Genomic DNA, 12,155 nt, shown 5'->3' with positions numbered 1-12,155 from the left:
ATCCTCCGTGTTGCAACCGCATGCAGACATAATAATTAAGCATATGATCTACAGAGTCATCTGGCAGTAATTAAATTCAAGGTACTGATAAATGAATACGCATCCAGAGAAACTGTCAGCACACAGGTAGTGTGTTTATCATAGACACAAGGTGTGTGGTACACAGGTAAAAACAAATAAGTAAGAATGCATATGCTTTGTTGCATTTGCTGTCTAACAATTCATAACAAATTGTTATGACTTAAAAGAAATCACTCACCTATTAGCTTACAGTGATGTGGGTCAGAGGTCCAGGAGCAGTGTACCTGGGTTCTTTCCCAGGAATCTGAAAGAGATAGAATCAATGTGTCAGTGCGATGGTTTATCAGTCCCAGGTGGGGTTACTTTGCTGTGATGAAACCGCCTTTATCAAAATCCGGTTGGAGAGCAAAGGGTCATTTTCCTTACCCTTCCACATCCCTGTTTATTGCTGAAGGAAGTCAGGACAGGAACTAAAACACAGCAGGAACCTGGAGGCAGGAGCTGATGCAGAGGCCATGGAGGGGTGCTGCTTACTGACTTACTCATCCTGACTTGCTCAGCCTGTTTTCTTATAGAGACCAGAACCACCAGACCAAAGGCAGCCACACCTACAATGGGCTGAGCCCTCACACTCCAATCACTAAGAAAGTGCCTCATAGCCTTGCCTACAACTCTATCTTATGGAGGTTGTTTTTTTTTTCTCAATTGAGACTCCTTCCTCACTGATGAGTCTGGCTTATGCCAAGGCAGCATACAACTAGCCAGGATAGCTAGCCCCTTGTCAGCTTGACATACAAACACATCACTATTAAGCCACAACCTTTCTTTTCTTATTCATCCCCAATATTACACGCTACTGAAGTCATGACGATATAAAAGAGTTTATAATCTTAAGAAGTCCCACAGCCTTACAAATTCAAATACTTTAAAAGTTGTCTTTTAAAAAAATGTCCAGTCTCTTTTAAAAATCTAAATTCTCTGTAAGATTTGAAAAACAAAAAAATAACTCCTTTTTGTTTTTTAAGTTTAAAGTCTCTCAACTGTGGGCTTTTGTAAAATCAAAAAAATCATGTAAGTACTTTCTTACTTCAGGAGAGAAGACCCAGCGCACAGTCACAAGCTGAACCAAGCAAAACCAAACTCCAACAGTATAAATAGCTCAATGGCCAGTATTGGGGTTCACTCACGATCTTCTGGGCTCCTCTAAAAGGCTTGGGTCATTTCTGCAGCTGCAGACTCTGCAGCCCACATGGCTGGCCTGTCTTCTCAGCTCCAGCTTGCTCCACCCCAGGGCTGCTGTTCTTGGTGGTCACCCCTCCATAGCAGCATCTCCAAGTGTTGGGATCACTGCTGTAAGTGGGCTGCACTTTCACCACTAGTCTCCCCTGGGCTCTCTTCACTGTCTCAAACCTTAACACCCTATAGTCTCTGAATAACCCTTTTAATCCTGGGCCTTCAACTGCTATTCAGAGTGTACCTTCACTAAAAGCCTCTCCTTGCCTCTCACAGTGCCAAGCCACAGCTGCTCTCCATGATCTCTTCATGCCTTCAAAACCAGAACCACCTGGGTGACTCCAAGCTCAGCTGCAATTGGCCAGAACAACCTTGGCGGCCCCCGGATCATAGCTTCTGTGTACTCATTCTGAGAAAACGCTTCCCAGAAGATTTCACCTCAATGCTGCTGCTCTCTTCTTATTCACCACTAATTTCCTAGCTCCAGCTAACCAGCTGCAATTGTCCTGGTAACACAAAGGTTTTACTTCAATGGTGCTGGCCTCTGGTTCATCAGGGCTGCGTCTCCAGCCCCAGCTCACTGGAATGACAGAATCTTAATTCAAAATAGCAAATGGCCCTGAGAGTCTTTAAACTTCTCTCTGAAACTTTACAAGCCAGACCTCCATTCCTATCTTCCATGTTCTCATAGAACATCCACCGAGCTCTCAACACTTAAGGGGTTTTTTTTTTCACCCAAAAGTACCAAAGTTCTTCCACAATCCTCCCCAAAATGTAGTCAGGTCTGTTACAGCAGTACCCCACTATGCTGGTAGCAGTTGGGGTTACTATTGCTGTGACGAAACATCTTTATCAAAACGAGGTTGGAGAGGGAAGGGTGTTTTTTCCTTACCCTTCCACATCCCTGTCTATTGCTGAAAAAAGTCAGGACAGGAACTCAAACAGGACAGGAACCTGGAGGCAGGAGCTGATGCAGAGGCCGCAGAGAGAAACTGCTTACTGATTTGTCCTACACAGCTGGCTCAGCCTGCTTTCTTATAGAAGCCGGAACCACCGGGCCAGGGATGGCACCGCCCACAATGGGCTGAGCCCTCCCCCATCATTTATTAATTAAGGAAATGCCCCACAGGCTTGCATACAGCCTGATCTTATGGAGACATTTTCTCAACTGAAACTCCCTCCTTCCAGATAACTCTAGTTTGTGTCAAGTTGACAGAAAACCAGCCAGGACCATGCCTTCTCAGATGCTCTGGAGAAGACTTCCCTTCCAGGTTCACCCCTCAGCCAAAATTAATTTTTTGAGGCTCTAGAACCCAGAGTGCCTACTAAGCTCCTGGTGAGGCCGGGGAGGAGAGCTCTCAGCTCCCTGAGACGCTACCTTCCTTATCCCCTGTCTCTTCTACCTAGAAAGGAGCAAGGGAAGTTCTCTCTTGCCCTTCAGATCTGTGGTTTCCTCTCTCTAAAACCTAAATCCAGTTGCAAATTGCTACCATGATTAAGTCCTATCAGCTGGAATGATCTCCTCTTTGATTAACTGCTAATCAACTTACTAGTTAAGTGATGAACAGTTAAGTGTGAAGTGAACTGACTCTAAAGCAGCATTAACTGCAGGGGAGAATCCCTTTTTCATGTAATATGAGAATGACAAAAGCCAACTCCCATCATTTTCTCGGATCCTACTAACACTGAAGGACAGGGTAGCCTTAGACTGTTTTACTTATTTTTAATAAGTCGGCATACATATGCTATTCACACCATACATTCACACCCCCGCCTGCCTACCATCCTAGTCCAACCTTCCCACGCTCTACAACCTCTCTCTGATCCTGTCTATTCCTTTCATGTTGTGACCCGCTGATATTGACGGGGCCGTCTGTGGGTCTGCAGGCTGGAAGCTATCCACTGACACTTGCTGGGCTCAGCAGAGAGTCTACAACTCAAGGCAGTGATTCCCACGCTGCAGAATCTCTCAGTGGTTAATGGTTCAGAGACTGCACCTTTCATAACCCTTTACCAAAAACAAGAAAAAAAAAAAAAAAAGAACCCCACCAGGTAGGAGATACAGGTGAGTGACAGATAGCTAGGGCTCATCTTTTGGAGGTCGCATACTTTTCAAAGCAGAGTCTCGAGCAGAAGGAATTCCCCTGAAGCCCATGAACAAGTGTTTTTCTGTGAGGGAATGAACTCAGAAAGCACCACACCAGTTCCTAGTGGCACAGGAATGTCTGCAACCACCGTCACTGGCTACCCACGTTCAACCTCAATGGGACAAAACATCTGCTTACAGGAGTAAACAGGTAGATGTTGGGACAAGATGGAAAAGAGTCATTGTTTCTTTTCCCCTGAGGAAGAGGGTACAAAGCACAGGCCTCAGATAGATGGGGAAAGCCATATTTGGGTGGAAATTGAAACATCTATTCAGGTCTAGAATTATCCTTTTTTTTCTAGAATTACAATTGTGATTTTGGGTTGTTTTTTTTTTCTTTTCTTTTTTTTTTTTTTTTTCCCTTTTTTAACCTAAATGGCCATAGATTCTGAAACAAACAGAAAGTCATGATTACTTATCTGTGGAATAGAAGAATGCTCTTCTCTTGGGAATAAAAACTAAAGGAGCAGGAAGAAGAGGAAGAGAAAAAGGAAAATAAATACTAGCAGCCATAGAGACAGGTCCATCTTCGCCCCACCCCAAGAAGGAGTGTCCCTCAGTTTTGTGACTGATACGTATGATGCCTACCAGACTTAGAGATATAGAGTCATTTACCCAAGACACAATTCCTAACAGATTAAAGTTGAAAAATCAAGTCTCCCTAACTCCAAAAGCTACTTTGACATCATTACGACAGCAAGTAGGAATTTTGATTATAGGGCTAGCAATATGGCAGATATGGCCTTGTTGGGTAAAGGTATAAGGAGCCTGCCCCATACCCTTTTTCCTGCACAAGGGTCCTCATCTGTCTATGGGGTCCAACAGGGCTTTTCAGCACAGTGTCTCAACCCTTGAAAAAGGCCTTAACCATGCTTTCTAGGTAAAATTCCAGAGTCGGGGTTGGCTTTCCAAGAATAGGGATTAAAGTCTCTCTGTGGTAGTGAGAAAAAAAAATCTAATGTCTCTTGCATAACCCATCTGCTCATGACTGGGGTGGGGGGTTGGTTAACCTCAGATGACTCTGTCTTAGTGTTAGCAGGAAGAAAACAAATGCATGGTCTCCGGTTTCCATCTTCTGACCCAAAAGCAGCCAGTGCAATATGTTGAGAGACAAGTGAGAAAAGGCACCTTCTCCATGGCCAGTGCCTTCTCCTTTCTCCCTAGGAACAAACTTCCATGAGGCAGGAAGTGAGTTTCAGAGAAGGAAGAGGACTTTCTCCAGGATATCTCTCCAGGCACAGAGGAGCCAGAACCATCCCCAGAATGTTCCTCAGTTAAGTGAGGTTCAATGGAGAAACTGAGGGAAGAGAGCAGTGTAAATCAGAAGCAAAGAGGACAGAGGGGAGTTAGACATGTGGAGTATATAACCACGGGATTTCAGACACGTTTCCTAAGCCTCTGGGAAATTGATACTCATCAGGTAGCTGAGCCCACAGCACCCTAGGATTGTCCTGAATGATAAGACAAATGACATTTACAGACATCTTGACATCCAGTTGCCTTGACTTTGGCAATTGTCCCCAATCCATGCTCTACTTTTTTTTTATCATTGATCCAGGAAATGAAATATTTCCAGTTTTAAAGAATCTTACACAAAATGCAATCTGAGTGCATTATTATATTTGAAATCAGTGTGAACCATGCCCAGTTCCTTGGCATCTTGTATCCCTGAGTTTGGGTATTCTATGTGGGAAAAAAGAGTCAGACACTGAGCCTGCACTAAACCTGCCCTCAGGCTGGCAGCCAATCCAGGTCTCCCAGAAGGAAAATGGACCTTCTTCTGGCCCCCTCCTACTCGAATTCCAAACATGGAGGAATAAGAAGCAGGAGCAATTTCACAGTAGCCATGAACACAAAAGTGGGGTGCTCCACCCATGTGCTCCCCGACAGGCAGCCTCTAAGAAGAGAGGGGAAAACAAGACACAAATCAGCACAAAATTCCATCTCTGACTGTGGGACCCACCTGAGCTGAGAGAGTGACAGCGTGAGGAGATTCTCCTAGGCCATTATCAGCTACATGAGACTGTGGCTGGGCCATGAATTCTGCAATGGTCTCACTGGGCCTCCAGGTAGGAATTCTCTTGCCACAGGCCTGTGTTCGGATGCTTTCCTTAAGTGCAGACAATCCTTTTAGTCCTGTGTCCTTCATGACTCTAACATCAGCACCACAAAAGTCCATAGTCTTGAATTCAGCCACCTGCTTGGGATGGAACCCGGCCTTTCTATTGCTGTGATAAGACACCATGACCAAGGCAACTTATAGAAGAGGAAAATTATTGAGAGGCTTACACTTTCAGAGAGTGTGTCCATGACCATCATGGTGGGAGCATGGTAGTGGGCAGGCAGGCATGGTGCTGGAGCAGTAGCTCAGATCTTTCCCCCTTATTGGCAAGTAGGAGACAGAGAGAGATAATTGGCAATGACATGTGTTTCTGCAATCTCAAAGTCCAGCCCCAACAGTGACACTCTGTTTCAACAAAGCCACGCCTCCCGATTCTTCCTAAACTGTTTAATGAACCTGGGACCAAACATTCAAATATACGAGCCCCCTGGGGGTCGTTCTCATTCAGCCTGTCCCAGATAGGATGCTGACACCCAACATCAGCCCCTTCTTCTTGAGCTCTGAGTAAAGAAAAGCTCTAGTTTCTTTAACCCTATACACTCGGCGCACCCACCGGGCTGTTGGAATCACAGACCTCTCTGTCTCTCCCTGAAGGCAGCCTGACATCAGAGTCTAGAAGTCTCCTCAGGCCCATTATCACATTGATATTGACAGTGATTCTCTGTAATAGACAGCATGATTCCCATTTTACAAATGAGAGAAACCACAGAGGGATTTGCAGGGGCGAGGCCAAATGCAGCTGCCAAATATTGCCCTTGATATAAAAGCTGGGGGGGGGGGGGCGGCTAACTCTCACTTCCTGCCTTAAATGATAGTACGAAAATGTGGAGATATGGTACTAGAAAATGTGACCACTCTAAAGACAAACTTGCTCTAACAGATTTTTCTAGAAGCCAGGTTTTCTCAGAGCTCAGAGCTGCACACACCCAACTGCAGAGGAGAAGCACAGAGATGTTGCCAAACAGAGAGGCATCGGCCTGCCTTGAACTAGAATCGAATAAACATGGATCACCAAGTAAAGCAGCACAGCTGGCCAGGGTGAGTGCTTTAAAAGAGCGACCTCAAGACCCAGCTATGCCACTCCTGTGCATGTACCTGAAAGATGCTCCACCACACAACAAGGATATTTGCTCAGCTATGTTCATAGCAGCCTTATTCATAATAGTCAGAATCGAGAAACAACCAAGATGTCCCTCAACTGAAGAATAGATAAAGAAACTGTGGTACTTTCACACAATGGAATAATACTCATCTATTAAAAACAAGGAAATCTTGAAATTTGGCCAATGGATGGAATTAGAAATGATCATCCTGAGTGAGATAACCCAGACCCAGAAAGACACTCATGGTATATATTCATGTCTAAGTGGGTATTAGCCCAACATTGATGTCCTCTGAGAGTCTCTACTCAGCGGGGGATCAGGACAGATGCTGAGACTCACTGCTGGACTCCAGGTGAGAGTGGTTTGGAAGAATGGGGAGATAGAAGGACCCAGAGGGTCCAAGAGCCCCACAAGAAGACCATCAAAGCTGGCAGAATTGGACCCATGAGGAATTGCACAAACTGCTATACCAACCAAGGACAAAGCATTCGGTAAACCTAGACTCCCTGTTCAGATCTAGCCAATGGACAGCACATTCTCCACAGTTGTGGGGAGAGTGGGGACTGCCTCTGACATGAACTCTGGTGCCTCCAACTTAATTATTTCTCCTTGGTGGGGAGGTCAGTGGCACTCAGAGGAAGGGGAAGCAGGCTATCTGGAGGAGACTTGATAGGCTGTGGTCATATGGGAGGCGAGGAGGTCCCCTTCTGTCAAAAGTCTTTCTCCCTCCATCCTACATCCTCCAAGTTCTCATAGAGACAAGAGGGTTACTACGGTATGCTGGCTGCCACTCTAGGGCCAGGTTCAGTGAGAGACTCTCAAGGGAGTAAGAAGAAGAGTGATAGAGCAGGACACCCAATGCCCTCCTCTGGCTGCCCTATAAGCATGCATGCGTACATAAACACATGCGCACAACACATGTACACAATACACATATACAGGAGATAGAAAGGGAGGAGGGTAGGAGTAAAGAAGGAAGAGAGAAAGAAAAGGAGGAGGAAGTGGGGGGGAGACAAGGCTCTCTTTCCTTGCAGTAGGGATGATGTATAAAATATGTAAGCATGCATAACCACCACATTTTCTCTCCATAGAACACTTGCTTACATACGTGTAGAGTCCAAAGGACTCAATCAACATAAGAATAGTGTTCTATTTGCCTTCACTTTGATGTGGGTGACTATAGTGACAGTAGAGGCAGGGAAGACAGAAGTTGATTAGAAAGGGAACATGGGGCGAGAATAGACAGCATCTTGTGGCCTGCATCTTGGAGGCTCAGAGTCCCCTTTCCTCTGTTGACTCCCAGGGCAAGCTACTATCATGGCACCTTTTTTGTGGCTTAGCTCATGTGCTTTTCCAAGTCTACATAGGGTCGCACTCACCGAACCTAACCAGTAACCAGAGCCCATGCTCCAGCGGGCCTGGAAAATGGACTTTTTAGCCTCTCAGCCCCTATAAAATAAGAAAAGACTTACAGCCAACAGCTAATATCTAGCATAACCAGACATTATTGTATCCATCCTATTATTAAAGGAACTGATATTTAAGAATTAAGTAACTTTTCCAAGATTCCTAGGAATACTGACAGTCTATTTTTGATAATATAATATATATATATATATATATATATATATATATATATATATATATATATATATATATATATATATATATAACTTGTAGATCCTGGGATTTTATTTCTCATAGCCCTAGACATCGAGAAGTGGCAAGCTCAAGGTTCTGATGAGCTTGGCACCTGATAAGGGTCCTACTCTGCTTCCAAGATGGTGACTTGATCACTATAACATCCAGAGAGGATGGATGCTGCTCCTCATATGGCAGAAGAAGTCAAGAGCCAACCAACTCCCAGAAGCCCTTGGGAGAGCAGCAGCACTCCATTCATAAGGCCAGAGGTGTCACAACATCTCCCAGTTGGCCCCTCTTCCCAACTCCGGTACAGTGAGATGGCATTTTAACATGAGTTCTGAAGCAAAAAAAAAAAAAAAAAAAGATCAAACCAAATAGAATATTAGGAAGCCTGAACCACCCAGACTCTAAAAACCAGGAGAGTGAATGGCATTTGATTGATGTGGAGGCACAAACTTGCCCATCTAGATCCAGAGGGGACTTTTCTGTGCTTGTAATGCTGGCTCATTTGCCAACTTTGCCAGCATGAGGGAAGTAATTAAGGCATGTTCCTCATCAATCATGCTAACGTCTGGTAGATGTTTGTTCTTAGTAAGTAGGAAGCATCTGAAGGAAATATTAAATCCTGAAAAACATTCAGATGTGGGAAGCTGGGGAGACAGCTCAGTCAAGCAAGCATGAGGACACAAGTTCAACTCCCAACACCCACTTAAGAAGCTAGGCATGGCGACACATTGTGGAGACTCACACACATGCACACGTACCCACAGCTGCGAAGTTACCTCCATCTACATATTCCCATATGTACACACAGCCTCTCAAATGTAATAAGGAATGCACATTAAAACCACAAGGAATTACTTTTTCACATATATGAGATGAGTACATATAAAGTATTAGGAAGGATACAGAGCCACTCCCCTGCTCAGACACTGTAGGTGGGCACAAGGATTGTTAAGTTACATTGGAAAGCCACTTGACACTCCTTCTTATTAAATGTGTTCATAGTCTATGCCTGAAGATGGCAAGAATGTGTTCTATGTCATTACATGAAACATACATGGAAATGCATGACATGGTGAATCCACAGCAGTTTACAATTTTAAGCCAATCCAATAGCCATCAAGCCAGAGAAACATAAATTGGAATATATTCACAGCACAGAATTCTACTTCTACATTCGGTAAACTACGGCAGAGAGGCCAAACCCACTGTCCAATTTATAAACAGATTTTTGTGGAAACACAATAACATCTACCCTTTTCCTAGATGCCCCATGACTGCTGCCATCGGCCATTCATGATAAACTTGGGGTTGGAGAGTTGGCTCAGCAGCTAAGATCAAGTACTGCTCTTGCAAAGGTCCAAATTCAGTTTGCAGGACCCAGGACCCAGGACCCAGGACCCAGGACCCAGGACCCATATGAGCCAGCTTCTGGCCTCTGTGGGCACCACACACACATGTGTACACAAACACACACAGATACACATATGCACGCATAACTAAAAACAAAAGTTTAAAAAATGATGGAATCATGCAAGCCTGAGGGACAAAACTCACTAATGTAGTTCCAGTGCACCGCCCCCCCACCCCAAGAAAAAGGTAAAAACAGGCAAAAACTAAATACCATTCTGTTTGCAGTGCATATTTTTAGAACCATAAAAGAAGCCAAGGAAAATACTAACTAAATGTGGAGATAACTCAGTTATTTTAGGGGCAATGGGGTGGAATAAAAGCACAGAAAGCTCAGACAGCAATTTTATGGTCCTAATGATTATTTGTTTCTAAGTGGAACGGTAAGTTTGAGGGCATTTATTTTGCAATTTTTCTTCACACTATATTTATATTCATTCTGCTAATGTCCTAGAGCTCTCCTCCACTCTCCACAATTCTTCAGATGCACCTAGATGGAGTTTCATGCTGGAGACCCTCAACGTGCAGCCTCTCTGCCCTGCCTGGTTTTCCAAGTGTGGTGTGCTCAGAAAGAACAGGAAGTCTATTCCAGCATGGAAAATCCACTCCAGGACTTCCCACCTGGACACTTTTCACTTGTCAGTGTGAGATAATTGAAGTCTAGACACCCAGCCCTACCATGCCCTGTGGCTTTGGGAATATGAGAGAGCCTCTGTGTCACCAAGAAAACATTAAATATGCCATTGTTTTTCTTGTGAAGGTGCAGTATGTGATACATGAGAAACCCAGAAGAAGAACACACGTGACGGTGGCTATGACCTGATGGCCATATTTCACTGATGCTGAGCTTCATTGATCGCCCTTCCCTCTTTATCCAGCCTCATGTCTCCCTCATTAGTCTGTATTTTGGTTCCAGATTCAACACACCATGACATGGTCATATCCAATTCACTGTCTGACTTGTAAATAAAGGGTTTTTTTGTTAGAACACAGTGATATTCATTCCTTTTCAGGCTGCCTGTGGCTGCTGCCATAGCAACAGAAGTGAGGAACTGAGTCAGACTCAGCACTACCCACTCTTGTGCAGTTCAGGATGCCTGCCTAAGGAACGATGCCGCCCAAAGTTGGCTAAGTCTTATCACAACAAGTAATTCTCTTAAGACAATTTCCCAGAGACAGCCCACAGGCCAACCCAATATATACAATCCCCAACTGAGACTCTTTTCCAAAGTCATTCTAAGTTATACCAGTTTGAGCTAAAGCCAATGATCACAGTGAATAATGAAGTCCAAACAACCATATGCCCTTGAACTAGAAGGGGCATCAAGCCAGTGTGTTGTCTGTTGGCCATTAGCATGACTACAGAGCGCTCATGTAGTTTTCAGACCATTATGGACCAAAACAAAACATATGACAGGGAGAAGACTCTGGCGCGGATGCCTCACTGTCTTGCAACCAAACTTTCTCACAGAAGGCATGTAATTACTTCATTCTGGAGTGGTGGGTATAAAAGGATCACAAATATGCCATTCATACATGTATGGAATCCATGCAAAAATCATTATTTCCATTACCCTCTAGCCATAGAGTTTTTAAAATCTTAAATCTCTCCGCATCCTGTCAGGAAAACAAAAGCAGCAATTGTGACATCATGTTCTTCTTGCAAATGAGTCCTAAGCTGAACGGTACAGATTGGGGTGTGGGGGGTGCCTTTCCCGTCTAATCCCCACCCAGCTATTCATCCTTACCACCTCCCCCACTTGAGACACCACATATGCTTTGCTGTGCTGAAACAGAGGTGCTCAAAGAAAAGGACACAAAGACCAGTCTTAAGAAAGAAACCAGGAAAGGTGCAGAGACCAGGAGTTTTGGCAAAGCACCCATTCTGAGAAAAGGAAACCCAAGGAGTCTCTTCTTTGTGTGCTATTTTGGCCACGCGTGATTAATAACCTGTCACACATAGTCAAGTAGGATACAAAGCCAGGAGAACTTAAGCTTCGTCAAACTGGCATTGGTGGTTCTGTGACCCAGGCAGGGCGCATCTCTCTGTGAAAGGTGCCAGGCTAAAATTCTTTTCCCTGCACAACCTCTCAAATAGTGTGTGTGTGTGTGTGTGTGTGTGTGTGTGTGTGTGTGTGTGTGTGTGTGTTTTCTCATCTCATTCAGTTGAGCCTCCGTAAAGGCCGTTATGCTGCCTACATAGCCTCAGAAACAGATCTGGTAAGTGTTGAATGAGGAGGAGGTGTGATGAAAGGATAGGGCAATTAAATTGGGTAACTTAAGAAAAGAATGAGATAATGAACATATCACCATGGAAACCAGGTCATCATCTACAATCTAATCCTGCTCTAGCTCTAACATGCTATGTCCTGAGAAATGGGAGAATTTTTCAGTTTTCAATTCATGAATGTTAGCCTCACAGAAATATTAAAAGTCTGGTCAGAGGACTTCAGTGTCCCATCTATTAGAGAAA

General features: G+C 44.4%; 1 long non-coding RNA gene across 1 annotated transcript; it reads right to left on the bottom strand.

Moving 5' to 3' along the window:
• Window positions 1-258: 258 nt before the first annotated feature.
• Window positions 259-5,783, bottom strand: LOC311580533. The gene is made up of 3 exons (XR_014773499.1): window positions 5,690-5,783; window positions 5,364-5,510; window positions 259-325 (listed from the first exon to the last, which is right to left on the bottom strand). It is a non-coding gene; the product is annotated as an uncharacterized lncRNA (long non-coding RNA).
• Window positions 5,784-12,155: the final 6,372 nt, after the last annotated feature.

This window comes from Acomys minous (assembly GCF_964271855.1).
Source record: "Acomys minous genome assembly, chromosome: 13".
Classification (NCBI taxonomy): Eukaryota; Metazoa; Chordata; class Mammalia; order Rodentia; family Muridae; genus Acomys; species Acomys minous.
The sequence above is the reverse complement of the archived record's forward strand: the minus strand, read 5'-3'. Positions and strand labels throughout refer to the sequence as shown.